Here is a 27592-nt window from a genome sequence, read left to right as displayed (position 1 = left end):
ACTAAAGGAAAAATTATAATCTATTTGTAATGCACTAAGGATCTGTCATAAATAATACTGAATTAAAGGTTTTATAACAGTACTGCATTAGCTACTAGCCTACATCACCCTGAGTAGACACTCAAGAGTTGGTCCCACTCCCAAGCCTAGACTAGGTCTGCCTAGAAACTACTGGGCACTAAGTAGATGACCCAGCATTTAGGTGAATGACCCATCTCATACCCACCTAACATCTCCATTCAGTATTGCTTATAAAACCCTAGGACGGGCATATAAGAATTAAGAACAGGCCCAATTGGCACTATTCTCATTCTTCTGCCTGCTTGCTTGTATTTTCCCTGAGTAAGGAAAACTAGATCAGGCCCTCCTACACTGATTGCACTGGTCACATGCCCCAGGGAAGCCAGACCATAGTGAAGACTGTCCACTCATAGAGTAGGCTGCTCAGATTTCAGTGTACCCAGCTAATAAAATGACAGAACACCAGACTACACACACCCAGACCAAGGCTAACAGGACCCACTAGTTCCACTGCTGCTGCATTCTCAGAAAGTTAAAGTAAATATTTTCAGATTGGCAAACTTTAACAAAAACAAATAACACAAGAAGTCAAGATTAGACATTCCCACTAATATGCCTAGTCCCATAGTGGCAGCCTCCAGTGTAAACTTGTTAGAGGAAACTCTAGAAAGAGATTTCTTAAATGTAATTAGAATACTATTCAATAAACTTATTGAAGCCATAAAATGGCTGATTAAAAATGGAAGGGATAAAAAGTAACTCAATAGATGGCTGAATGAAATAAATCTAAACACAGAGACCAAATAAAGAGTATTAAAACCTGCATGAGAAAACAGATTTTTCACTTACAAAGGTAAGCCTACCATAATTACAGCTGATTTTTCAATGGAAACTCTGAACATCAGAAGGATTACAAAGCAGTATTTCAACTTCTGAAAGACCATGATTGTCAACCCAAACTGATACTCAACTTGATTATCCTTCATAATAGAAGGTGAAGGGAAAACCTTTCACAAAAAGAGCTATTTTATGAATATATAATCAATAAGTCAGCCCTACAGAGAATACTGGAAGGAATACTTAACATTGAAAAGAAGACTACACATACTCAAGATGCTACAGAAGGGAAAAAACAATAAACAAAATCAGAACAGAAGTGAAATGAAGTGAAGATCAAGACAATAGCCAACTCCATAAAATCTTCAATTTGGCATGGATTAACTCACTTGGCTCAATTATAATGTCTGAATACTCAGCTCCCCAAACAAAAGACACTTACTCATTAAAGATAGATATCATCATAGAGTGAGTAAAAGGTTGGAAAAAGATATCAAAAGCAAATTGAAAAAGGAAACAAGCAGTTACTAACATCTGTTAAAACAGGCTTCAGACCAAAAATAATCAAAAATGAAAATAAGGCTACTTTTTATTCATAAAGAAAAAATTCAACAAGAGGATATTCTAATCATAATCATGTATTCACCAAAAAGTACACACAATTTTATAAATCAAAATCCACTAGATATTAAATCAGAAATAAATACCCAAACAATAAGTCAGTGACTTAACACTCAACTGTTATCCATAAATATATCATATAAACAGAAAACAGAGAAACAATGAATCTAATCATCACCATAAATCCAATAAATATAAGAGTCATTTACAGAGCATTTTATCCAAACTGCACAATACATTTTCTTATGATCACCCAATGGAACATTCTGTACAGTAAATTGCAAAATATAACACAAAGAAACTCTCCACAAATTTATGGATGGTATCATAAGTCCTTGAATTATGTCTTACCACAATGTAATAAAGCAAGAAATCAACAACAAGAGAAACAACAGAAGCTACACAAGTCATAGAGCTTAAACAACACACTATTGAACAATTAATAAATTATTGAAGAAATAAAAATAACTCCCAGAACTAGCTGATAATAAAAACATAACATATCTGGGCTGGAGAGATGGCTTAGCGGTTAAGCGCTTGCCTGAGAAGCCTAAGGACCCCAGTTCGAGGCTCGGCTCCCCAGGTCCCACGTTAGCCAGATGCACAAGGGGGCGCACGCGTCTGGAGTTCGTTTGCAGAGGCTGGAAGCCCTGGCGCGCCCATTCTCTCTCTCTCCCTCTATCTGCCTTTCTCTGTGTCTGTCGCTCTCAAATAAATAAATAAATAAATAAATAAATAATTTTTAAAAAAAATAACATATCAAAAGTTATGGGACATAGAGAAGACAGTCCTGAGAAGAAAGTTTATAGCACAAAAGATCTACTTTATATAAATAAAGAAATAACAAATAAATTACTTGATTTTATCAGAAGGCCTTGAACAATCAAGAACTATATAAATACAAAAGTAAGAGACAGAAAGAAATAATCAGATCAGCTCATAAATCAATGCATTAGAAATGAAGAAAATACTTTCAAAATAGAAAAAATGAAGAGCTGGTTCTTAAAAAAAATAAACAAGGTTGATTAAACCTTGACAAAACTGATTAAAATTAAAATAAAGGGGACTCTATTCAACAAGATTAGAGATGAAATAGTAGATATTGCAATAGATACGATCTAGTACTGGAAGGTGCTACATAAGCTACTTTGGGAAAGTGGCCAACATGTGTTGAAGCAACTCAAAGTCTAAGCTACTCAGAAGTAAACAGCCTGATGTGATGCTCACACAAGTGCAATAGAGACACACAGTAATGGTGGATAACCAGCTTCTCTTGTATTGGCTAATAGATCTGCTCATTGGAAAGGAAACCATATCTGGAATTGGGAACCAAGTCAAAATCATATCCAGATAATGATTCTACTTTCCATTGTCAAGCTCCCACTAATCTTGGTCTATGAGAGGGTCTATACCCTTTAAATTCTCTCTATATTAATAATACTTATCCCATTTAACCAGTGATGACTTCATTCTCCATTACAGAATCTGCTTCTCTTTTTCAAGAGCTGGACCTGAGGAGATAAATGACCCAGTGCATTCTACCCTGTCCCTATATGAAACCACAGAAAAGAACTGGGGAAATGAGCAAGAATGCTGCTTTCTTAGTGAACCTGATATCAGCATTAGGGTGATGGAGATAGACAATGAAGACACTCAATATCTATCAAACCAGAGATCCTAAATATCCATCACTGAAGTAGACTTAAAATGCTCCCAGCCTGGCTCAGGGAATTTTGCAGAAGAGGGGGAAGAAAGATTGTTAGAGCCATAAGTTGGGACATTTTGCACAGAGACATTACCTCTCTCTCCACCATTCACCATAATGCATGACCCACAATTCCCATGGTGTTGACCTGCATCCCAAACAAGGAAGGCCTCTTCAGAAAAGGAGCAGGGAAGAGAGAAAGGATCATACTAACATGTGTTGGTTACATACTAAATATGTCCATATCTAATAAGAAATTATATATATAAATTTAAAAAATAGAAGAGAGAATAGTTAGCCATAAGGGATTCAGTGGAGGAGGTGGATTTTTGAAAAGGAGATGGAGGGTGGTGGAAGGGGGTAATGACCATGATACCTAGATTATGACAATTATACATAGTCTATATTTATGGAAATTGTGAATAAAAATTAAAAATGAAAATAAATTAAAAAAAATAAAAACTGGAAAAAATGCAACATACCTTCAGTTTTAAAACATTGGAGAGACTAGGGACAGAGAGATATTATCTCAGAATAACACACACACACACACACACACACACACACACACATATATATATATATATATATATATATATATATATAGAGAGAGAGAGAGAGAGAGAGAGAGAGAGAGAGAGAGAGAGAGAGGGAAATAAAACTAAAGCCCTTATCATAATAATTAGTGAAAAATTTAAAGCATTCCCACTAATATATATGAAACAAGAGGGGGGTATCCATTCTCTCCACTGCTATTTATTATACTACCTGAACTTTCATCTCAAGTAGTAAGACAAGGGAAAGAAATAAAAGAGATACAAATGGGAAGGAATAAGTCAAACTAGCCTTATTTGTAGATTATATGATTCTATACTTTAAAGACGCTAAAGAAAATATAAAAAAACCCTTAGATCTGATAAATTATTTTAACACAGTGGCAGGATATAAAATCAACAAATATCACTAGCCTCACATATACTAATGACATACACATGGAGAAAGAAATCAGGTGATGCCATATCAAATAGCCATAAAAATAAATATATTAGAATATCCCTATCCAAAAAGTAAAAGTTGTCTACAGTGAAAATATTAAAATACTGAAGAAACTCAGAAAGATATGGGCTCAAAAGATCTCCCATGCTTATGGATTTGAAATTCATCCCTGCTCCTGGAATGCAATTCAAAATAAATGTCCAACATCATTCCTTACAGTAATATTAAAAACAATAGTCTCAAAATTTATTTGGAAGCACAAAAGGTATTGGATAGCCAAAATATCTTCAGAAATAAGAATACTAATGGTGGTATCACCATATGTGACTTTAAGATACACTGAAAGACCATAGCAATAAAAAGAGCATTGTTCTGACATAAATCACATAAATCAATAGACTGGAATAGAAAAAAAAATCAAGTATGATTCCTAGTAATTACAGCCCTCTGATCTTTGATTTTCAACAAATGATGCTGGAGCAACTGGATAACTACATGTAAAATGCATCTAGAGCCTTTTCTCTCACCTTGCATACAAATAAACTTCAAATGGACCTTGGACCTCAACATGAATCCTGAAACTCTAAAACAATTAGAAAAAAAAATAGAGAGAACACTCTAAGATGTCTGCATAAGAAAGAATAAGACCACAGTAGTCCAGGGAATTAGACAAACACCAAACAACTGGAATCTCTTGAAAGTAAAAATGTATTATATAATTAAGAAAATAATCAATAGAGTGAGTACAAGATCTATAAAATGGTAGGAATGTTTGCCATTTATACATCTGATATGGAATTAATATGTAGAATATACAAATAACTAAGCAATCAAAAATCAATCAACTCACTCAAAAAGTATGGTAGGGAACAGAACAGAAATTTTCAAAGGAAGACATACAAATGAATCATAAAGATCTAAAATGATGTCAATTATTTTAGCCTTCAGAAAAATGCAAATTAAAACTATTGGAGAATTCCATCTTACTACAGTCAGAATGGCTATGATGAAAAAATATCAAATGACAACAATGCTGTTGATAATTTGAGCAAAGAGAAACAACCATTCACTGTTGGGAATGAAAACCTATATAGCACAATGGATATCACTATGAAAGTTCCTCAAACATCTATAAATAGGTCTTCCATTTGACGCATGTACACCACTTCTAGCATATATCTTAAAGTCTCTATATTAGAGAGATACTTGCTTAACCATGTTAGTTGTTGTTCTAGTCTCAATAGTTAGGAAATGGAATTATCCCAGATGTCCATAAACTAATGAATAGATAAGGAATATGTGGTACTTATATACAATGAAATTCTACTTAGAAAAATGAAATTAAGAAAATTCTAGTAAAATTCTAAACATGAAAAAATTATACTAAGTTATACAGTATCAGAATGTCATAAATTCCATATATGTATATTCCATGTACAAATTCTATATATTCTTTCAATCCTAAATTGGATTATTATGACTCATTAGTTGTAGTATGTTGGGAGCTATGAACCAAAACTTAGCCATGTTAACAGAAACTGCCATATAGCAAGTTAAGTTTCTACTTCCTCACCTAATATTCAACTACCAGAAACAAAGACTGCCATGTAGCCAGTTAAGTTTGTACTTCCTCACCTAATATTCAACTACCAGAAACAAGGGGAATCATATGCTTGGCTGATTACTCTGCCATGCTGCTGGTAGCTGATGAAGAAACAAAGACATTGTGGCTTAACAAATAACTCTGTAATCTTTGGCCTAATTAGGTCCCCTTCCCCCTACAACCTTAGACATAACTACATGTAAAACTAAAATCTCGAGGCCTTGACAAACACCTAGCATGGTCTCCTTCTTGTGTCTGTTTGCCTTCTCCCACTCAGGTTAACATCCCCTCAGGTCCTTGTTCAACTCCCTGCTGGCTGGGGCAGTAGTAAGCATGCATAGTATGTTAGGAAGGTAAAATGGGATCTTGCTGAAAGGAAAAATGTGGAAGAATCAGTGAGGTGATAGTAGATAGGGAAGTGGAGAGACAGAATAAAAGGGTAAAAATTTCTTGTGGAGGACAGGGGTAAATGAGAGTGGGGAAAGGGAAGATATACAACATTAATGAAGGCATTGGTCAGTACCACAGAAATTTACCTCTGTTAGCTAATATAAAGACATGACTCCACTAAAAAGAAAGGAGGGGATTGAAGTGATGGCTTGGCAATTAAGATGCTTGCTTGCAAAGCCAAAGGATCGAGGTTCAATTACCCAGGACCCACATAAGCCAGATGCAGAATGTAGCACATACCTCTGGAGTTCGTAGTGGTTAGAAGCCCTGGTGACAAATTCTTTCTCTCTCTCACTCTCACTCTCACTCTCACTCTCACTCTCATTCTCACTCTCACTCTTACTCTATCACATATATAAATAAAATATTTTTTTAAAAGGAGAAAGAGTGAGAGATATTTTGAGCAAAAGAACTCTGCAAGTTAAATCTAAAACCACAGGCTGAAGCTAATAAATCTCAGTGCCAGAATTTGGTTAATCTGCAGATGGGAATGCTTAGTCAAAGAGGCCAATGAAGCCCCTAAAATAATGTAGGCCTTTGGCAAATTATTGTGTTATGCACAATAAATAAATGGTATTTATGAAGACACCACACTTTGTGGTGGAATGCCACTGAAAGATCTTGCTGTAACTGAGATAGAAACCTATCCCCTATCAACTCGCTGTCATAGTACTATAAAGTGGTATGTAAAGTGATGAGGGACCTACCCAAGCCCCTGCCAAGGGCAAGGAACAATCTTATATTATTTTGTATTTTACTAATTAAATATCCACTCTGTCTTTAATCCATAGCTTACAGCACACATGCGTAGTCTTTCTGATTAGGTATAAGCACCTATCAAGTACAAGTTTAACATTTGAGCATTCTTTTTAGATTTGACCACTTCATCATCCCTTTTTAAGTACTTTTCAATGTAGTCTAAACTTTATCTTTTTCATAAAAAAGACTTAATCAGAAATAGGTGAATAAGTTTTTAATTCTAGATTACAATTGTGGGGAAAAATACTCCCTCTGTGTCTATCAAGAAGTATCAACTTGAGCAAAATGTTATCATTCTCTAGAAGGGAATTCTCAGGCTTGAAAGTTCACCTCAAATGCTATATCCAAATTAAGTTGAAAAGATGCCGTGGTAGTTTGAATTGTGTTACCCAATAGATTTAGATATTAAAAAACAAGCTTGTCTACAGCTGCCTAGCTAGAGGAGGTATTACTGGGAGCAGATCTGACTTCTTGCCTAATGGTATTCAGAGTTCTTGAGCCCTGCCAGGTGTCCATTCTGTTTTGCTTATCGTTTTGTCCTTGCTTGTCTGTGGTGGTGATGGCTGGCTGCTGGTGACTTTTTCTCTCTGCATGGATCATGGATGAATGAAAAGTGGCCCACTTCTTCCACCATTATGAAATTTCCCCTAGATCTGTAAGCCTTAAACAAATCCCATTCCTTTCATAAACCTGTCTGCTTTGGAGGTTTATCTGAGAAGTATGGAGCTGACTACAAAAGAAAATTAATACCAGAAGTGGGATTGTAGTGAGATGAATTTGACCACATAAATTTTGGTCATTTGGAACTTTTGTGCTGGAAGAATTTGGTACTTGCAACTGAAGATGCCTTCCAGAACAGTAAGTCAATTATTATGGACAATCCTAGTGAGAGTTTTAAAATGATAAGTGAAGAGAGAATTATATTTGGAAGGTTTGCTAATGAACTTTCAAAAGGGAAGGAAAGATCCAAAAAAAAATTGTTAAGGCCTGGCTATTGGCATAAGAGCTGGCTGAATTCTTCCCAAACCCTAAGAGTTTGATCAAGATGGAATTTAAAAGAAATGATGTATCTGGCAGAAGATACAGAACTTAAAAATATAAGATTTAAAGTTGGAAAAATCCATATAAGTTTAAGGTTACTGGCACTGAAACTTGTTGTTAAATGTTATTGTGAAGATGGTACCATCATTGATGATGGCCCAAATATCTTACATTGAAACAATGGAGAGAATGCCTGAGGTGAAGAGTGAATGGTAGAAATGCAAACTGTTTACAAAGGAAGTAACCTGCTCTTTAAGGTCACAATTTATTTCGTTCCTTAATTAACAGCATGGCTGTGCTATGCACACCAAGTATTGGTTTGAGGAGAATAAAAAAAAAAAAATGTGTGGATTAGGTTGCAGAGTGCATACAGTTCCAGGAGCCATTGCTGAGATGTGGCAAGTGAGGCAGGGTATGATGACTTTGATGGACAGACCAGTGAAGCCCCTGGCCTACAGACTGTGGCTTTCTTGGAGACTCAAAGAGGTTCTGGATATACAAAGCCTATGTAAGAGCTACCATTAAGCACTGTTGACTTGGGATGGAAGATTCCCTGCCAACTCAGACCATCTAGAGGGATGAAATTGGAAAATACAGAGACTGGTTACAAATATTGGACTTGGACTACGAATGTTTATTGTTTGCCTAATGTTTATTGATTTTGCATTGGTCCATCTCTCCTTGTTATTCCTTATAGCAATGGAAATGTTTACTCTGTGCCATTATATGTTGAAATCATGCAACTTGTTTGATATTATAGAACTTACAATTAAAAGATAGTTTTGAATTAATGATGAGACTTGGGACTTTTTCTTTTTTTTTACTTTAGAACAGTCTTAGGTTGGTAAAGACAACGGCACATTTGAAGTTGGACTGAACATAATTTACAATGTGAGATGTTTATGAGTCTATAAGGATCCAGGGACAGAATGTGGTAGTTTGAGTTATATCCCCCCCAAAGACTCATACATTAACAACAACAACAAAAAAAAGAATTGTCTCTAGTTAACTTGCTAGAAGAGATGTTATTAGGAATGGATATGATTTCTAACCTAAAGTTATGCAGAGTGATTGAGCTCTGCTTGGGGTCCCTGCTGTTTTGTGGTTGGTTTTGTGTTTGCTTGCTGTTGGTTTTGTTTTTTTTTTTTTTTTTTTTTTTTTTTTTTTTTCCTATTTGTGTGGATCTGTGAAAGGGGGACCACCTTCTTCTTTCCTTATGAAAATTCTCATTGATTTTTAACCTTGAAATAATTTCCACTCCTCCCATAAACTATGTCTGGTTTGGAGGTGCAAAAACTTATATAACATAAGTTAAAATTATATCAGAGCGACCCTATGATATATAATATTTTGTTTGAAAGGAAATATTATGGCATGCATTTTGATATTCATTTTAAGAGGATAATGATAATTTTTGTTTTATCAGTATTTAAATATATTAGCTTCATGTAAAACAGATCAATTAGTGAAGACAGAAAAATACAGGCAAATACCTGTATATTCCATGCCTTGATCACTTGTGATGGGGAAAAAAAAGTGTAGGTTAGGATACTAGCCATGAAACTAAAGTGAATAAACATTGGATAAAAGATATTGTGTGTCTCCCATAGCTTCAAGTAGCTGTGATTAAGCCTTATAGTTTAGTCTCCAGCTTGTGGTGTCCTTTGTAGGTGGAGCCTTCCTTGAGGAGTGTTACTGGGGCAAACCTTGATATATATGTCAGTTTTATATTAGTTCAGCCCCACTTGGTATAACTAGATCACTCTTGCTATAGCCACCCAGCGTATGTTTAAAGATTGGATGCTCAGTTGTCTTTTATACTTTCACTGGCATAATGAAATTTCCCCCTAGAACCTATAAGCCAAAATAAGCATTTTCCTTCCATAAGCTTCATCTGACTGGGCATCTTATCTAACATTAAGAAATTAACTGAAACAGCTATCATGGAAAAAATTGATAGAATTAACCAGCATAAGAGATCTTAAAATGAATTTGGAGGTTCTGTAGTGATCTTAAATAAAGAATGATGGCTTATTTTCTTATTTGTCAAGATATTCAGCTAAGCAAAAAGCAACAAACTAGAAAGAAAAAGTAATATCCAATGCATTGTGTTCCTCTATATTATAAACTGAAAATAAATGGAAAAATGGACAATGCCAAAACAATCTGAGTTTCTTTTTCCTCTCTTCATGCAACAAAATAAAAGACCACTTGAAAAATGCTTGTAAAGTTCTATTCTGTTTGTGGTTTCTTTGACTTTAATCTATTCTAATACATCTTTCCTATGGGGATAATTTCTAAGTATACATAACTGTAAGGATTCTTGCTACTCAAAGTTTGGGATCATTTTAAATATTATATATATATGCCATCCCCTCCCTGTCTGCCACTTCATCATCCGCCATTGTCCTGTTGCCTAAAGGCACGGGAAAAGCAAGAAAAATCCAACCCAAAGAGCTCCAGAAGAAAATAAATAATTAAAATCAGAGCAAAAATTAATGAATTGGAAACTAAGAAAACGACTAAGACAATTGACAAAGCAAAGAGCTGTTTCTTGGAAAAAATAAACAAGATTGACAAACCCATGGCCAATTTGATTAAGCAAAAAAAAAAAAAAAGAGAGAGAGAGAGATGTTTCAAATTAACAAAAATCAAAATGAAAAAGGAAAGCTCACAACAGACATAAGTGAAATTTGGAGAATCATCAGCACTTGTTTCAAAAACATCTACTCCACAAAACTGGATAATGTGGAGGAGAAGGTAAATTCCTGGAAGCATACCATCTATCAAAGCTAAACTCAGAACAGATTAACTCCTCAATAAACCTATCACACTCATGGAGATTTAACAAGTAATAGAAAACCTCCCCAAAAGAAGACTCAGGCTTCTTACCTGAATTCTATCAAACCTTCATGGAAGAACTCAAACCAATCTTCCTCAAACTTTGCCACACAATTGGAGAACAGGGAAAGCTACCCAACTCCTTTTATGAAGCTAGTATCACCCTAATTCCAAAACCAGGCAGAGATGCCACAAGAAAAGAAAACTACCAGCCTATTTGCCTAATGAACTTAGATGCAAAAATCCTGAACAAAATCCTCGCAAACTGAATCAAACAACACATCAAAAGCATTATCCAACTTGACCAAGTGGGATTCATCTCAGGAACACAGGGGTGGTTCAACATACAGAAATCTGTCAATGTAATACACCACATAAACAAGGTTAAACATAAAAACCACATGATCATTTCGATAGATGCAGAAATTGCCTTTGACAAGATATAATATCACTTCATGATCAAAACTTTGGAGAGAATTGGCATGGTTGGTTCATATCTTAACATAATAAAGGCAATATACAAAGCTCCTAAGGCCTAAATAATACTTAATGGAGAGAGACTGGAGGAATTCCCATTAATATCAGGAACAAGACAGGGTTGTCTTCTCTCACCTCTGCTTTTCAATATAGTACTGGAAGTCCTAACTCAAGCAATAAGACAGGAGAAGGAAATAAAAGAGATACAACTTGGAAAGGAAGAAGTTAAGTTAGCTCTATTCACTGATGACATGGATGTATATGTAAGAGACCCAAAAACTCCATTCTAAATCTCCTGAAGGTGACTAACTCATATAGCAACATAGCAGGATCCAAAATCAATGTACAAAAATCAGTAGCCTTTCTATATGCAAATGACAAAGATACAGAGAAGGAAATAAGGGACATGGTCCCATTTTCAATAGCAACAGAAAAATATACCTTGGAATAACATTAACCAAGGAAGTAAAAGATCTATACAACAAAACATAAAAACACTCAAAAAAGAAATTGAGGAGGACTTGAGAAAATGGAAAGACCTCCCATGCTCCTGGATAGGCAGAATTAATTGTGAAGATGGCAATCCTACCAAAGGCAATATACAGATTTAATGCAATTCCAATTAAAATACCTACAGTGTTCTTCACAGAGATAGAAAAAATGATCTCAAATTTCATATGGAAAGGCAGAAGGCCTCTCATATCCTAACATATCCTCAGCAAAAGAAATACCTCTGGTGGCATCACCATACCTGATCTAAAGCTATATTACAAAGCCATAGTAATAAAAGCAGCATGGTACTAGCATAAGGACCAGGACTTTGGGTCAAGCAGCTATAGCTACTTGATATTTGACAAAGGCCCTAACAATATAGGCTGGAAAAAAGACAGCATCTTCAACAAATGGTGCTAGACAAACTGGATAACTATATGCAGGAAATTGAAACTTGATCCATACATTTCACCATGCACTACACTCAAGTCCAAATGGATGAAAGACCACAACATAAGACCAGAAACTCAACTACTACTGGAAGGAAATATAGGAAGAACTTTCCATGATAAAGAAATGGAAAAAAAACTTCCTGAACAAAAGCCCAGTAGCTCATGATCTTTAACAGTCATCAACCAATGGTATCACATGAAGCTGAAGAGGTTCTTTACAGACAAGCATACAATAAGCAAAGTGAATAGGTTACCCACAGAATGGGAGAAAATATTTGCTGGTTATCCAATTGACAGAGACCTAATCTCTAGAATCTACAAAGAACTCAAAAATCTAAACAGTAAAAAGTCAAACACCCCACTCACAAAATGGGGCAAAGAGCTGAACAGGCAGTTCTCAGAGGAAGAAAGACAAATAGTAAACACACACTTAAGAAAAGGTTCATCATCCCTAATCATGTCATGGCTGGAACCTGGAAGAGATTCAGTCCCCAGACAGTCAGCGTGTATAGTACCTGAAGGTGCTACATGGGCGACTGGGGGAAAATGACCAATATCTGTCCAAGCAATTCATGGTCTAACCTACTTAGCAGAAAATAACCTGTAGTGATGCCCACACAAGTGCAGTAGTGGCACACAGCCATGGTGTGAAACCAACTTCTGTTTGGCTAATTGATCCCCTCAGTGGAATGGGACCCATAGCTGGATCTGGGAAACAAGTCATAACCATATCCAAACATAAGCCTGCTCTCCATTATCAAGCTGCCATCAATAGTGGGATAAAGAGGGCCTACACCTATTAAATTCTCTATAAAAAAAAAAGTAAGGGTATCTCATTTGTCTGGGGATAAGTTACTCTCTGTTGGAGAATCTGCTTCTCTTTTTCAGATAGATGTAGATCCTAAGGAGAGAGCCAGCCCATCATACCTTAAAAGGGCCCAAGTTGAAACAAGTAAGGGTGCTGTTTTCTTGGTGAACCAGGGACCAGCACAAGGGTGAAGGAGATCAACACAGACAAAAAACAACTCCTACCAAATCAGAGAGCCAGTGACCCAGAGGCCCCCAACACCTCAGCACTGAAGCAGACCAAAAATGAACCCAACGTGGCTCAGGGAAATTTTGCAGAAGTGAGGGAGGAAAGAATGTCAGGGCCACATGTTGGGTCATGATATGCAGAGACATTTATCCTACCCATAACTGTGGGCTAACTCCAGAATATATGATCCACATACCTCAACAAGGAGGGGCCAAAGGGACGGGTTAGGTCACTGATTAGCCTAATAAGGGTACCAAACTGACTGTATTTGCTGAGTACAAAACTAATTAATAAAAAATTTAAAAAAAATCATAAAAACCCAAAGGGAGGAAAAAAAAAGTTTACAAAATGGTGTGGGAGAAAAGTAATGGAAAAGATAGTGAAAATATATATATATATATCAAGATTAAACTATAATATAGCTGGCATGTGCTATATTGTCATCCCCCCTGCTTAAGAAAATATTGTTTCTTAACTATACCTGACTGCTATGTAGCAGCCAGGGATGCTTCATCTTATACATGAAACAAGTAAGGGTGCTGTTTTCTTGGTAAACCAGGTACCAGCACAAGGGTGAAGGAGGTGAACTTTTTTCCACAGAAAGAAACACAGAAAGAAAGGAGATTATGTGTGTGTGTGTGTGTGTGTGTGTGTATATATATATATATATATATATATATATATATATATATATATATATATATATACATAAATGTTAAAAATAAAATTCCAGATTGCTATAATTCAATGACATGATGAAATCCTTTTCCATCGCATACTGCTCTGTCCAATGTTCTATTAGTAATCTTTGTGTTACTGTGACAAAACACCACAAAGTGAATGTCAAGAGAAAAGGGATGGAAGGTATAATTTACTTGCAGTTTCAGAGGACTTCAACTCAACACCACATGATAGTCAAGGTGCTGAAGCAGCTAGGTAGTTATAGACTATAACCTGCATAATAGTAAGCTAAAACAGATACCTTAATGCTAATTATCTTTAAAATTTCATGGTGGTTAAGGCTGATATACTGTTTGTTTTCATAAATTTGAATGACTCTACAGAAAATCTAAAATAAATTGTAAGAAAATTTTAAAATAATGAGCTTTCTAAATTTTCTTCATATATGATTAATGGAATAGTTTTAGTTTTATATATAAGAGAGTTGCTAAGTTATGCCAACCACAATAGCTGCACTGCTCATTACTTAAAATATTCATTTTCATAAGACAGAGGATTTACTTACAAAGAACATAATTTGCTTAAAGATATTGTTGCATGGTTTCTTTCTGTGGAAAAAAGTTGCTTAGTAAATTCCCATGTTTTGTACAAAGTTGTTTTTCAGATATTCATTTATATTAATTAATAATAAAAATATTTGACAAGTATAATGGTGCATGCCTTTAATCCCAGTACTAGGGAGGCTGTGAGTTTGAGTCCATCATGAGATTACACAGTGAATTCCAGGTCAGTCTAGGCTACAGCAAGACCCTGCCTCAAAAAAAATATATATATACATATATACATACATATGTACACACATATATATATATATATATATATATATACTATATATAAGTGTAACTTGAGGATTTTCCCATATGTGTGTTCTAGTTTTAAAGGAGTTTTAGAATTTCTTTGAAATTGTATGCACCCTGCTATAATCCAACAAATACCATGATAAGCTATTACCAATTTTGGAAAATGCTGAAAATTAAAATAAGCAATGATATTTGCAGAAGTGTCATGAAATCTCTTAAGAAAACATATTTAGTATTTGATCAAAGCTTAGTTTTATCTTCTTTGTTTGTGAATTTAAGGTTATCAAGCATCAGACATTCCATTTGATATATTAAAGATAATAAGAAATTTTATTTCATGAAACTTGTGCTAATGTATGTAAATCAGCAGGATTCATTTTACCAAGAAATGTACTTGATTAAAAAGTCCTCACACAAAACACAATGGCTCAATGTGTAAAAGATTCTGCCAACTCTGTTTTGTCTATATTATGTAGTAAACATTACAAAGATTATATTTTGAATATATTGTAAATCAGGAAGATGCTCTTTTATAGGGATTTGTAATTTCAGTTTCTTATATTTATTTAAAAATACACAGTAAATTAGCTAATATATATGTTGTATTTTAATATTGATGGACTAACTACATGGACTAAAGAATTTATTATTGATTAATTTTGGCTTTGAAAACCTATAAAGTTCATGAATAGTGTTTAAGTCCATAGATGCCTGAAGCCAATATCAAACAATGCTAATGTATCTGATTGATTAGGTGGTCCACATTTATAACATATGGAAAACAAGCCTCCTCTTTTTTTTTTTTCTATTAACACTGTGTGTATATCACAAAATAAGTCACCTGATATTTTTTCATGGCAAATAACAAATTGATAGGAAACCACTTTCTTTTTCTTCAAGATTATCAGTATATACAATGAAGCTTATCATTATTTATAGATATTATACATACTTATTATCGTGTATATGACAATCGTAGGGCTTGAAAAACCATGCATATATAAATACAGATTTTCAGTAAAAACTATCATCTGGATCTCTGAAAAAAATCTATTATTTTGATCAATGCCTACATAGATGTACAATACCTGTTTATTTGTCTAGCAAGTTGCCTCAAAAGTTTTCAGTGTCACTTGAAGAATGGCTTTGGGTACACTGTGAGTTTCTAATGATGAAGAACAGATGGGATTGATTGCTAACTCAGTATGAAACAGGAGAAGAATGCCTGCAGATTTCCAGGCTTGGTAGGGATCAGCCATAAAAGTCCCAATAGCCTGGGCTTATCAGGGTGAAAGATCTGAGCTGATAAACACAAGAAGTGAAGCCAGTGTAGCAATCTCTTGATTACTGACAGAAAAAAAATATCACCTATGGGGGGAGATTTTTTAAATGAACTGAAGAAGAGAAGCATTCTGGTCTCAGTAGGGTTCAATTAAAAGTTGCAAGATTTGTTTTACTGGCAGTAGAAGATGCCCAGTAGTAATTTATGTTCTGGGAGGGCTTTGTTACACAAAATCAGCTCCTCTTTTATTTCAGACCCCCTAAGTCTGACAGAAAAAGAAATTGCCAGTCAAATGGCAAATCAGAATCAAATGTCCGTATAACCCACAGTGGGAGGGATTATATAAATATCTTAGAATGTGGTAAATGGATTTCTTGGAAATCTCACTGTGGTCTACTTAACATCTAAACAAGATAAAAGAAGAAAACTGTAATTAAGAGATACTGATGGACAGACAACCTTATTTGTCATCTGTGAAGGAATAGAAGAATGAACTGTGGATTCATTTTAGTGTACCATTTTTTTTACAAGCTTCCATGTGCTTAGAAATGCATGGTGTGTATAAAACATTATTCAGTTAATGAGATGCTAAACTACAATTTGCGTTGAAATTGTCCAGTGCTACTTTTCATTAAAGAGATAATGACTCAAAAGATATTTTAGGTGTTGCTACAAGCTGCTGTTTTCATTCCTTTTTTATTTGGCAAATTGGGTCACATTGTATTACAAGAAAATAATCTGTCCTATAATATGGCCATGTCACTAATTTTGCAACGCAGAGATGATGGCATGTGATTCTCTGTTTACACCTGAAGTTCAGTCTCAGCAGAATTCCTTGCCAAAGCAAGTCAGCAGACCTCTGTGCAATGACCAAAGTGTCACTGTAAGGCAGTTTTGTGTATATTAAAGTATGCTTTTTGAACACACTCATCTGCAGCCATTGTACATGCTGAAGCAGTTACTGTAGCAGTCTGATGGGTAGTGCTCTTAACTTCTCTGGCGTGTGTTGTCTGAGAGTGTGTTCTGCACAGAACTCCTTAGTTTGAGGTGGGAAGCACATGGAAATCATTGAAGTGACTCCAAGTGCAGTACTTCCTTTGAAAGCAATGCCTAAACCATCCTCCAGGAAAGTATTCTAAGCTGAAGAGTTCCAGAGTAAAGAGCTTTATATTCAGACTCTAAATCTTATAACAGACCTCTCAGGGCAAAGTAGTGAGACTACCTTGCAGAAAAGAAAGTGTTTTGCACAATCATGATTCCCATGGGAAAATCAGTCTATGTTGTGTTTCTTGGAATGAACACTGCACTGCAGAAATAAGAGGAATAATATGTTTCTGTTAAGGGACTAGCATTTTTTTTTTACTATGAAGAGTCAGAGGGCAAATATGTTCAGCTTCATAGGATGACCTATTCAACTCTACTCTCTGCATGTGGCCATAGATAGTACCAGGATGAATGCATCTAGCTATGTCACAATACAACTCATTCACCCTAACAGGCAGAGGCCTGCGGGCTATAGTCTGTTGACCCCCTTCAATAAAACCCTGTGAAAGTAAAACCTCAACCTACTAATTATATGCTGGCTCATGCTCTAAACAAAAAGTTTACAAAAATAATTTTTATAAAACATCTTCTCCCTAGTGTCCCTTGCAATAAAGGATAATGGGGAAAATGCAATTGCTAACTAATAGTGGAAAAATGCCATTGCTTTAATATGTTACAACAAAAAAGACATACTGAAATATACTAATTAGAAATAACATTATATGTTTCCATAAACCAATGATTAAATATGCATAATATGTTTGAAAACTTCAGTCTAAATATATGAACACATTAGTTATCAATCCAAAATATTTTAAATGTACAAAATAGAAATAGAAGCTGTTTTTTTTTTTCAAAATGAATACATTTATTACAAAGGTAAGTGCTTAGGCATATTCACACACTGAGGTAGCCATTCTTTATTGGGTATCTCTTATGTGAATGTCACTGTGCTACACACTGGGATCATGGAAACCAATGGGCTTCTTCCCTGGAAAGACTGTTACAAGCCATAGTGGGACATGGTAGAGAAGATGGAATTATGACACACCTTCTGGAAGAGAGTGAGTGGGTAGTTTCCAGAGACCAAGGATACCACAAATGCCAGAGACTCTACCATGAATGAAAGAGTTTAGTAGGTTATGGCTGGAGCTGATTAGGGGACCTGAACCATCTGTAGTTTCAGACTTTATTGAAAAGACCATGTGGATGGAAAAGTGGGCTGTGATGAAAATGTTTATTTCCCATGCCAAATCATCTATTTTTCAAACCCCTAGTTTTGCAAAAATATCTACAAAATAAATAAGTATAACATAAAAAATAAATGTGAGAAATGTCACTCTAAGTGGCATTGGATCACCTGAGTTTTCCATCCTAGATCCTCTCAATTGTGTGTTCACCTTTGTCTGTGGGCTGTCCTTCCTCTGCAGAATACGTATAATAATACTTTCCTTCAGACAGTTCTATAAGATTTATGGAAAATAATGATTGTAAAACCACCAGCATGCCTTAAAGGTTACACATAGAACTGGAAGCTTTTATTACTAATTGTACAAAATAAGCATATTGGAGACTTTCATAAATTAATTTGGGAATAATGGAGAGAAACAAAGTACAGAGACCAACCATGGAAAGCCAGAAAGGTGATAGTAAAGGTCAAAACAAATTAAAAAAAAAGAAAGAAAGAAAGAAAAAAAAACCTTTTGCAGGGTTATATCACTAGTCCATTTAGAATTATAGAACTGAGATCTAAATGTGAAGTTCTAATCATAAGACTGCTGCTTACAAGCCAGTAGTGATGGTGCATGTCTGTGGTCCCAACACTCCAGAAGCTGAGGCATAAGATTTGCCTGGTGTTCAAGTCCAACCTGTGCTAAATAATGAGCACCATTCTAGTCAGGACAGAGTCAGGCACTATCTGACTCCCTGTACCCATGCCTACAAAAGAACGCAATTTATGTTTGAGACATTGGAAAATTTTAGTTATAAAATAGTTGGGGACTGGAGAGATGGCTTTGCGGTTAAGGCACTTGTCTGCTAAGCCAAAGGACCCAGGTTCAATCCTCAGTACCCACATAAGCCAGATACACAAGGTGGTACATGCCTCTGGTGTTCCTTTGCAGGGGCTGGAGGACCTGGTGCACCCATTTTCTCTCTCTCCCTCTATGTCTGCCTCTTTCTTTCTTTCTTGCTCTCTTACTCTCTCAAATAAGTAAAATATTTAAAAAGTTGGATTCTGAACAAGTACTGTCGTGAAAATGTGTCTTCAATATTATTTGCTGACACACAATGTGTAACATATAATGCTGAGCTACTGGGGTGTGGTATAGGAAACCATTAAAAATATAGATACATGATTCTTTACTGAAGTACAGTAATGATGTAACATTGTTTGGTTATATCTCTTGACAGAATTTTTGTGACTATCCATCAATGTGAAATCCATTTTGACATGATTTATTTTTACCCATGTTTGGTGTAAGCTTTCATATTTTCTAATGAACTGAGTCTGGGGCGAACTAATGAAATGGTCTGTAGTAACAGATTCAGCTGGATCATAATATATTTGATAATACTATTAATGGACAATGCTAATTTATCTCAAGCTTCAGTTTTTTTTTCTTTAGTAAATGCCTAAGGATTAATGGAATATGGGTATACCCAAATTTCAGTTCTTTCTAGTTAGGTTCTAGTCCTATCTGCTCTGAAATGCCTATCATTGCACCTTTTTTTTTTATTTGATGCCTCATTTCTCCATATATAACTTGATAACTTCATATTCCTGATTATGATGAGGTAGTGTGCCAAAGAGGCTTTTTAATCTACAAACAAATGACATATTGCTTCACCACTGTCGAGAACTCATTGACTCTCCTGCTTAATGTAGTTGATTGGCTTGTGAAGCCTGACATCCATCCATCTTCTTGTTACTCATGCCATTTATTTTGTTCTGTTCTCTTCTTTTTGAGTGTCCTCATATTGCTTTTCATAATCATTTAGGGTTCCTCTCACTTAAGCTGAAGTCTTCTTTTTATGTGCTTACTGTCTATCAATTGTGCATTTTAAGAATGTATCTTGCTGAATTTTGTTCAACTTGATTTGTTTACATTGTACCGCAGCAAACAAATTGACCAAACTGCAGGGTGTGGGTTATTTATACATTTTTCTGTTCCAAATTTTCTAGTTCTTGGTGTAAAAAGTTCATACAGAATTGGAGAATACAGTTAGGTACTTAAACATCTATTTGCAATGAAATAAACAGATATTCCAGAAAAAATTATTTTCAACTTATATCTGCTTATGGCTCATATAATATTATGTTATACTCTTTAACAGTATCATCATTTCATTATACAATATTTCTAAAGTGATAAACTAAGTGTGTGACTCCTTCATATATTATCATGGTTACTTTAGATGCTAAAATTATAAATTTTAGCGGCCATAATTTTTACTGGACTCTCATTTTAACTTGTGAAATAGGACACAATATACCATTAATCCAAAAACATGACATTATGAAGTGATCAAATGTTGAGAAGCTATATTAAGCTTTCTATCTAGTGTAAATTATATCTGCAAAATGATATTGTGATCACTTAGAACCAGCAAGAAGACCTACATAGCATTGAGTGGGTAATAAATTATGTCTTAAATGGGTAATTCTGAACAATGGAGTAAAATGAAGCAATAAAATATGAATTTTATGATTGACAAGAAATCAATGAATAGACTTGGCCATTTGGCAATATGCTGAAAAATTATAAATTTCATCAGAAACAGTACAATGTTAATTTTATTCACTCTACAGATTACGTATAATTCACTCAATCAAATTGATTCTGCATTTATTTTACAGAAAATATGATGTATGACAACAGTTTTGGGGAAGGAGAATATATATTTTCTCTGCCTTTATCCATAGGCAGAAATCTGCAAATGATATGGAATATTGACATAAAGGACGCAAGAGGTCTCAATATCATCTTGGGAGTGAACATTTTCACAGTTTCAAACTAAAGAACAAACTATGGCATAAAAAAATGAAATCCCAGTATAGTATAAGGCTATTTTTTCAAATTTGGGACCAAAATACAATTGTGTTCAATAGTTTTCAGGTAGCAAATGCACTTTAAATTATTGGTCAAACCTCAGAATTCATTTTAATTGCTTAAATTTTAATTTGATACAAAAATCAATAAAAAATGCTTTCAAGAAAATTAATAAAGATGAAATAGATAAATATCAAAAATATAAAAAGTAATATACAATGGCCTTTGTTAATATTCCCTTCTTTAGAATATTAGGCATACACCTTAAAATTAAATGTGACAATCATCATGCATAACACAGTTTAGTGCGATGATCTGCATTATAATAAATTATATTGAAACAAATCACCTATAATATCAGGGTATGAATCCAGACAAATAGAATGTACTCATTCTAGCCAAGCTATATAGGAAGGTGTTTATGTCACAAAACTCCAACTGGTCACTGAAAGATACATAGTCTTATGAGGATCTTTAAGTGTGAGCTCCATCATTGTGAAGACCCAGTGTGTGTAGAAGACCCATTGAGGGTAAGGGTTCTCTAGGTGCATAAGCATTTTTCAAACCAAGAATTTTATGGTCCTCTTATTATGACAGGTATATCTTGTATATTCTAGTCTCAGAGATTAAGTCACTGGTTAATTTTGCTCCCAATACCCTTGCAAAGTAGAAACATACTGCAATAGCATTTCCAGCAAATCTAGAGATATCTTTAGCCCAGTCAGAGAGCAGTCTTGTAGTAGAGGTCAGGCCTGAGGAAATACTGAGCCATCTAGATATCTTTTAGGAGGTATTAGATTGACAGTGATAGATTAGTTGCAAAAACCATAGCACTTCTGCTGTGGAACACCAGAGAGGGTGTTAATAAACACTTTGATTTCCAAAATAGAGTAGGGATAAGGGTGGAGTTGGAGCATCTCCCACTTGCAATAAAGGGATAGTAGAATAAACAAATCATTGTGCTTGCATAATCACTTATATTACCAAGACCATGCTGACAAAAGTATGTAATGAAAATGCAATGAGCTCATTAGAAGAACTCAAGATATTATCCAGCAAGATATTCTCCATTTTAATTTGCTCATTAATATGATGTCAAAAAAACTCACCTTTAGCCATTTATTTATTTATTTATTTTTTCATTCATTCATTTATTTTTCAGGTAGGGTTTCACTTTAGCCCAGACTGGTCTGAAATTCACTACATAATCTCAGGCTGGCCTGAAATTCATAGTGATCCTTCTACCTTGGTGCCTGACCCTCCTTAGTGCTGGGTTAAAGGCAAACATCAACATGTCTGGCTGACCTTTTATTTATTTATTTTTTAATTACACCTTGACTTCCTCTCCTAGTTGTCTATAAAACACCTCAATATGTTCTCTGAACTCCCTCTTTCTCTCTCTCTCTCTCTCTCTCTCTGTCCTGAGTAGGCATACACCAAGAAGTCCTTAGTCACAAAGGGGTACATAGTGCTCCAAATATTATGCTTGCAATCTATAACCACGTATCTCTGTCTTTGTATAATGGTATAATGTCCAGGGGATTTCTACCACAGACTGCCTTGTCTATTGAGTATAAGTTGTGTCTGTGGTGATAATTCTAGTGCACTTTGGTTTATTTTCTGTGCTTCTAAAGATTAGTTTTGGGGAAAAAACACCTGTTATCTCAATATGAACATTTATATCTGTGTCTTAGTTTTTCTGCCATGTCTTTAAAGGAATCATAAAAAATATAAAGCCTATGATTTTTTCCTTTGTCTCTAAAAAAGACCAGCTAAATAATTTGAGACAAAATGTAAATATATTCTAAAAGGACCCTAAGTAAGCCATTCCACTCTGAGAAACCACAACCTCATATACTAGAAATGTAATAAATATTGAATAAAGAACTGAAGCTATTCATAACCAACAAACTTTGACATCAGGAAATGTTTCCACATTGCTTCTCTAGGACCATCCCATTTTATTTCCTCTTATTATAATCTCAGTAAATGTAGAGACTACCTCAGTCATCAATCTTTGTACTATATCTGTTCCTTACACAAACACTGTTATTAAATTTCCTTCATGATCCTCAAAGCCACTTAGCCTCCTCTTCTGCAAGTTAAATAATTCATCTCCATTTTCTACTCCAGTCTTTTTTTGTATTAGCCAGGAGGAGAAATGCTGAAGTCACAGGGGATTTTTAACCCAACACTCCTTAAGTATTCCAAGAGTAATGAGAAAACAGCAGTGGTGTGTAGCAATACCACTACAAATACAGGATAACTAATGGAAATTGTCTAAGACATTGTTAGCATCCGAATCCTTTTATAATTTGATTTCTCTATAAAGATACAGAGACTCATGATGTCCAATGAGGGAGAATAAAAGGTTGTAAGATTATATGCTCAACATGTATGTGCTTCTGTTCACAGTCCCTCAGAACTTCCAATATTTTCCTGCATATTACCTGATAAGTTCACTCTAGAACATAAAGAAATCTTTGGGCTCATCTCTACACAAATAGAATCTTCTCTGAAGTCTAGAGATAAGAAAATGGTTCATATACTCCTAGCTGTCTCAGAAAGGAGAAAAAAAAACCTCACCTTAAATTCTATTCAAAATGTTAAATATAATCAATGCAATCTATTTATCTAACACTCATAAGAGCAATACACACAAAGTTCTAAGTTTTTCCTTTAAAGGTTTGCTAAAGAATTTTGCCCAACATTCAGGTCCTATGTCATATGACTGAAAGACATCCTACAGCATTTAATGTCATAAAACAGTATATTCAAGAAATGTTACAGGACTCTCAAGAGAAATAACCCACTGCTGTCATTGCTGGCTTGAGATGCAGGGTTGATGTGGAAGGCTGGACAGATGTAACTTGACTGCCCTTGTGTTTGTGAATGAGCAGCATGGTCACAATGGAAATTCAAAACATAATACCTCTAACTCCAAGTCCTTAAAGATTATTTCACTTTAAAACCTATACAATTATTTCCTTTCAAACCAATATAATAAAAATAGCAACATCCTATCCCTTCCAGATGTGCAAAGATTTACCTTAGACTAAGATCACATAGGAAACTTGCCCTCTTCTCATAATAGACTTCAACTGAAGTTTTATTTGTTTATTTATTTGATTTCTTTTTGTAGATAGGGTCTCACTTCTAGCTCAGGCTGGCCTGGAATTTGAATTCACTATGTACTCTCAGGGTGGTCTCGAATTCATGGCAATCCTCCTACCTCTGCCTCCTATGTGCTGGGATTAAAGGCATGCACTACCATGCCTGGCTTTCAACCAATGTATTTAATCGTATTTTAGTAGCCCATATAGTATGCACACCTCAAATTTGTTTGCCTTATATCCTTTAAAGAGTTTGAATCCACTAGGGGTTTGAGGAAAGGATTTGGGGAGCAGCCCAAATTTTGTAATAGTCTTGTGAGAGAGACATGGTTGATAACTGGATTTCTGTACAGCATCTTTTCCCTAGGGAATGCATTCATACTTTTTAATAAACTGGCAAACAAGACACCTAGGGTCACCTCTTCACCACACTACTGCCCCATCAATAATGTACAAACTGCCATTAAGAAGCCATCTCTCCCTCTGGGCTGAATTTTGATAGGTGCATCATGAAGAGAAAATGAGGAGTTATGGTGTAGAGACTATGGGTCACACTGTGGTTCAGAAACAAGCTGTGCTGTTTTACACAGTCTATGAAGATACATTCCAAGATATGTACTGATGCACCTAAAATGTATAGGCTAAGACCATCATACTCGTTTTGTTAGGACTTTTCAAGATTAATATTTTAATTATGTACCAGGGCATAAAGTGATCACTAGTAGAGCTATGAAAGACACTTTGTTCCTATGAGACTTCCCAGGGGTCAATTTCACTATAGATGTGTTTTATATATAAAGAAATATTGCAGATGTTTATTTACCACGTCAGACTGTCTTTCTTGTGTTTTTCCTTCACTTTGAAAATTGCACCAATCATAAAGTTATACTAATTTTAATTAACTTCAATTTGGACCTTGCTTTTTTTTTTCTTAAGTACTTTTATCTGTTTCCAATTAGTAATCTCATTGTAAGCTTTATTAATAATGAATTTATATGAGAACTATGTGTTAAAATTAATTATCAACATAAATACTTCTTTGAATAAGATATCCAAGCTACTGTGAGTATCAGCATTGGTATGAAAGAGTTTCTATTTTTGAGAAATGTATGTCTGATGTAAAACACTGAGTGTCAAATCCTGCTCTGTGTCATGGTTTTTTGAAGGTTCTAGACATGTACCTATTCAGCATCATAGAGGAAACACAAGCAATAACTCTCACCAATACCTGATAGCAGCACATCACTCGCAATGCTACCAAAGAAGTCCTTGCGATAGCATTCTTCCAATATTGAACTTACACATGTGTCAGAAAATATTTCTGACATGAACAAACAAAAGAGAAAGAAACAAGGATGTTAGAAGCAGGTCATACTATTTCTCTCTTAATAGAATTTATCTGGAATTCCTTGTCCAACAATTCTTTCTGTTGACTATTTTCTTTCCTTTTACTTTAGAACACATATATTCTTATAAAAAGTGTGACCTAGCCTCAAACAATGATTTCTGATCCCCATTATTACTATCATTCTGGGGATACAATCTGTACATCATCACAACCTGCCTTGGCAGTTTGACCAGCTTGAAAAATCACCTAGTGTGGCATAGTTAATCATTTATCAGCAGAGCTAGCTGAGGCAAGGAAGCACTGACCCAGGTTGTGTGGGTTCAAAATGCTTCTCTACCACTTAATTAGGCAATTCTTTAACTTCTCTCTCCTTCGGTTACCAGCTGTGTCCAGCTGTATTTGGGGATGTGTCACACAGTGGATGTGAGGATTATAAGTTGCTTGAGAGCATCACTTAACTTATAGTAAGTAGATATTCAGTAGTTAGTTATTGAACAGTTGTCAGTTTTATTGGTATATACATGATCTATCACAATACCCAAGTACTTGTATTATTGTTCTTACCATAAGTTCTTGTTCTCATTTGAGAATAGGCCCATGAAAAACTGTACTTTCAGCAAATGCTATCTTAGGCAGTTGCTTTGTTAGAAAGCCCAAAAATCCTAGAATCTCAAAGGCAAAAGGCATTTTAGGGAAGAGAAAATAAAATTGCATGAAACTACTTTAATTAAAATCAATTGGCATAATTAGCAATTTGCTAATAACACAGTTATCTAGTATATTCATTTATCATGTATACTTATGTCTATGCTAAGATAGTATTAGCTCAAAGGCATTCCAATAAAATTACATAGTGTATGCCTTTTCAAGGTGTCTCTCAACCAAGTAAGAATAAATATTTAAAGTATTATCAAATAAAGTTGAAAAGTTAAAAAAAATCAAAAAATCATAGTGTCATCTTGCTATATATAAAATTACAGATCTATGACAAATTTTATTAAGTATATTATTAGTTATTAAGCCAATATGTGCATCATGGGATTGGACATTAGGAAAATTGGTTTTAGGTGAGCTGACCTCAAATCTCCTAATGAATTGGGCATGAAAGTAGGATCATCAGTTTGAACCAGCAACATTTTGCTGACTTTTCTCTGTGACTAGGTTCAGATATACAGCTGCCTTCTGCCACATCTACTGTGATAACTTCTAACTTTGGATCCATGACACAGAACCAGATTTGCAACCTGCATGTCCCCATTGATGGGTCCTAGAACCAGACTAAAGAAGTCTTTGTTCAGCACAGATGAGTCAAGGTCCAAGAAATGTTTTGATCTATGAACTCAAAACAGTGTGTACTCCTTAATATAATGGCTTTGTCTCATTTTCTCTATTTTTATAGTGTTAATTATAAACACTTGTATCCTATGATGAGAAGCATTTTTATCATCAGTTGTTCAAAAAAATAGAAAGTATCATTAAGAGGTAGAGCTGTGGGAAGTTTGCCTATGAAAAGAAAGTGTTGGAGAATAGTCAAACATATGGAAACATGTATAATTCCTACACAAAGTAATCCTCAAGTGCACATGTGTGAATTAATTATAGCTTTTTAAAAATGGTAGATAAAATATGAAAACTGTTTTTGAAATTAGTCTTTTTTTAAGATTTTTATAAATTTAATTTTTGGTTGGTAACTTCTTTAATGCTTTATTTTGTTCAGAATCTCCCTCTATTTCCTCTTTTTATCCCCCTCTCCACTCATCCCATTAAACCACTTCCTTGAAATCACTTTTATTCTAATTAATTCAGCTTTTATGTGGAAGAGTCAGTTCTTTCCTGTTGCTACCACATAAAATAATTCTCTGAGTGTATAAATCTTACAAA

General features: G+C 34.8%; 1 non-coding gene across 1 annotated transcript; it reads left to right on the top strand.

Annotated features, from left to right (window-relative positions):
* Positions 1 to 13729: 13729 nt before the first annotated feature.
* Positions 13730 to 13854, top strand: LOC123459102. The gene has a single exon (XR_006636018.1). It is a non-coding gene; the product is annotated as a small nucleolar RNA SNORA63 (small nucleolar RNA).
* The last annotated feature ends 13738 nt before the right edge of the window (positions 13855 to 27592 follow it).

The sequence above is a fragment of the Jaculus jaculus genome, chromosome 2 (genome assembly GCF_020740685.1).
Source record: "Jaculus jaculus isolate mJacJac1 chromosome 2, mJacJac1.mat.Y.cur, whole genome shotgun sequence".
Taxonomy (NCBI): Eukaryota; Metazoa; Chordata; class Mammalia; order Rodentia; family Dipodidae; genus Jaculus; species Jaculus jaculus.
Note: the sequence above shows the minus strand (reverse complement) of the source record. Positions and strands in the feature narration are given on the sequence as shown.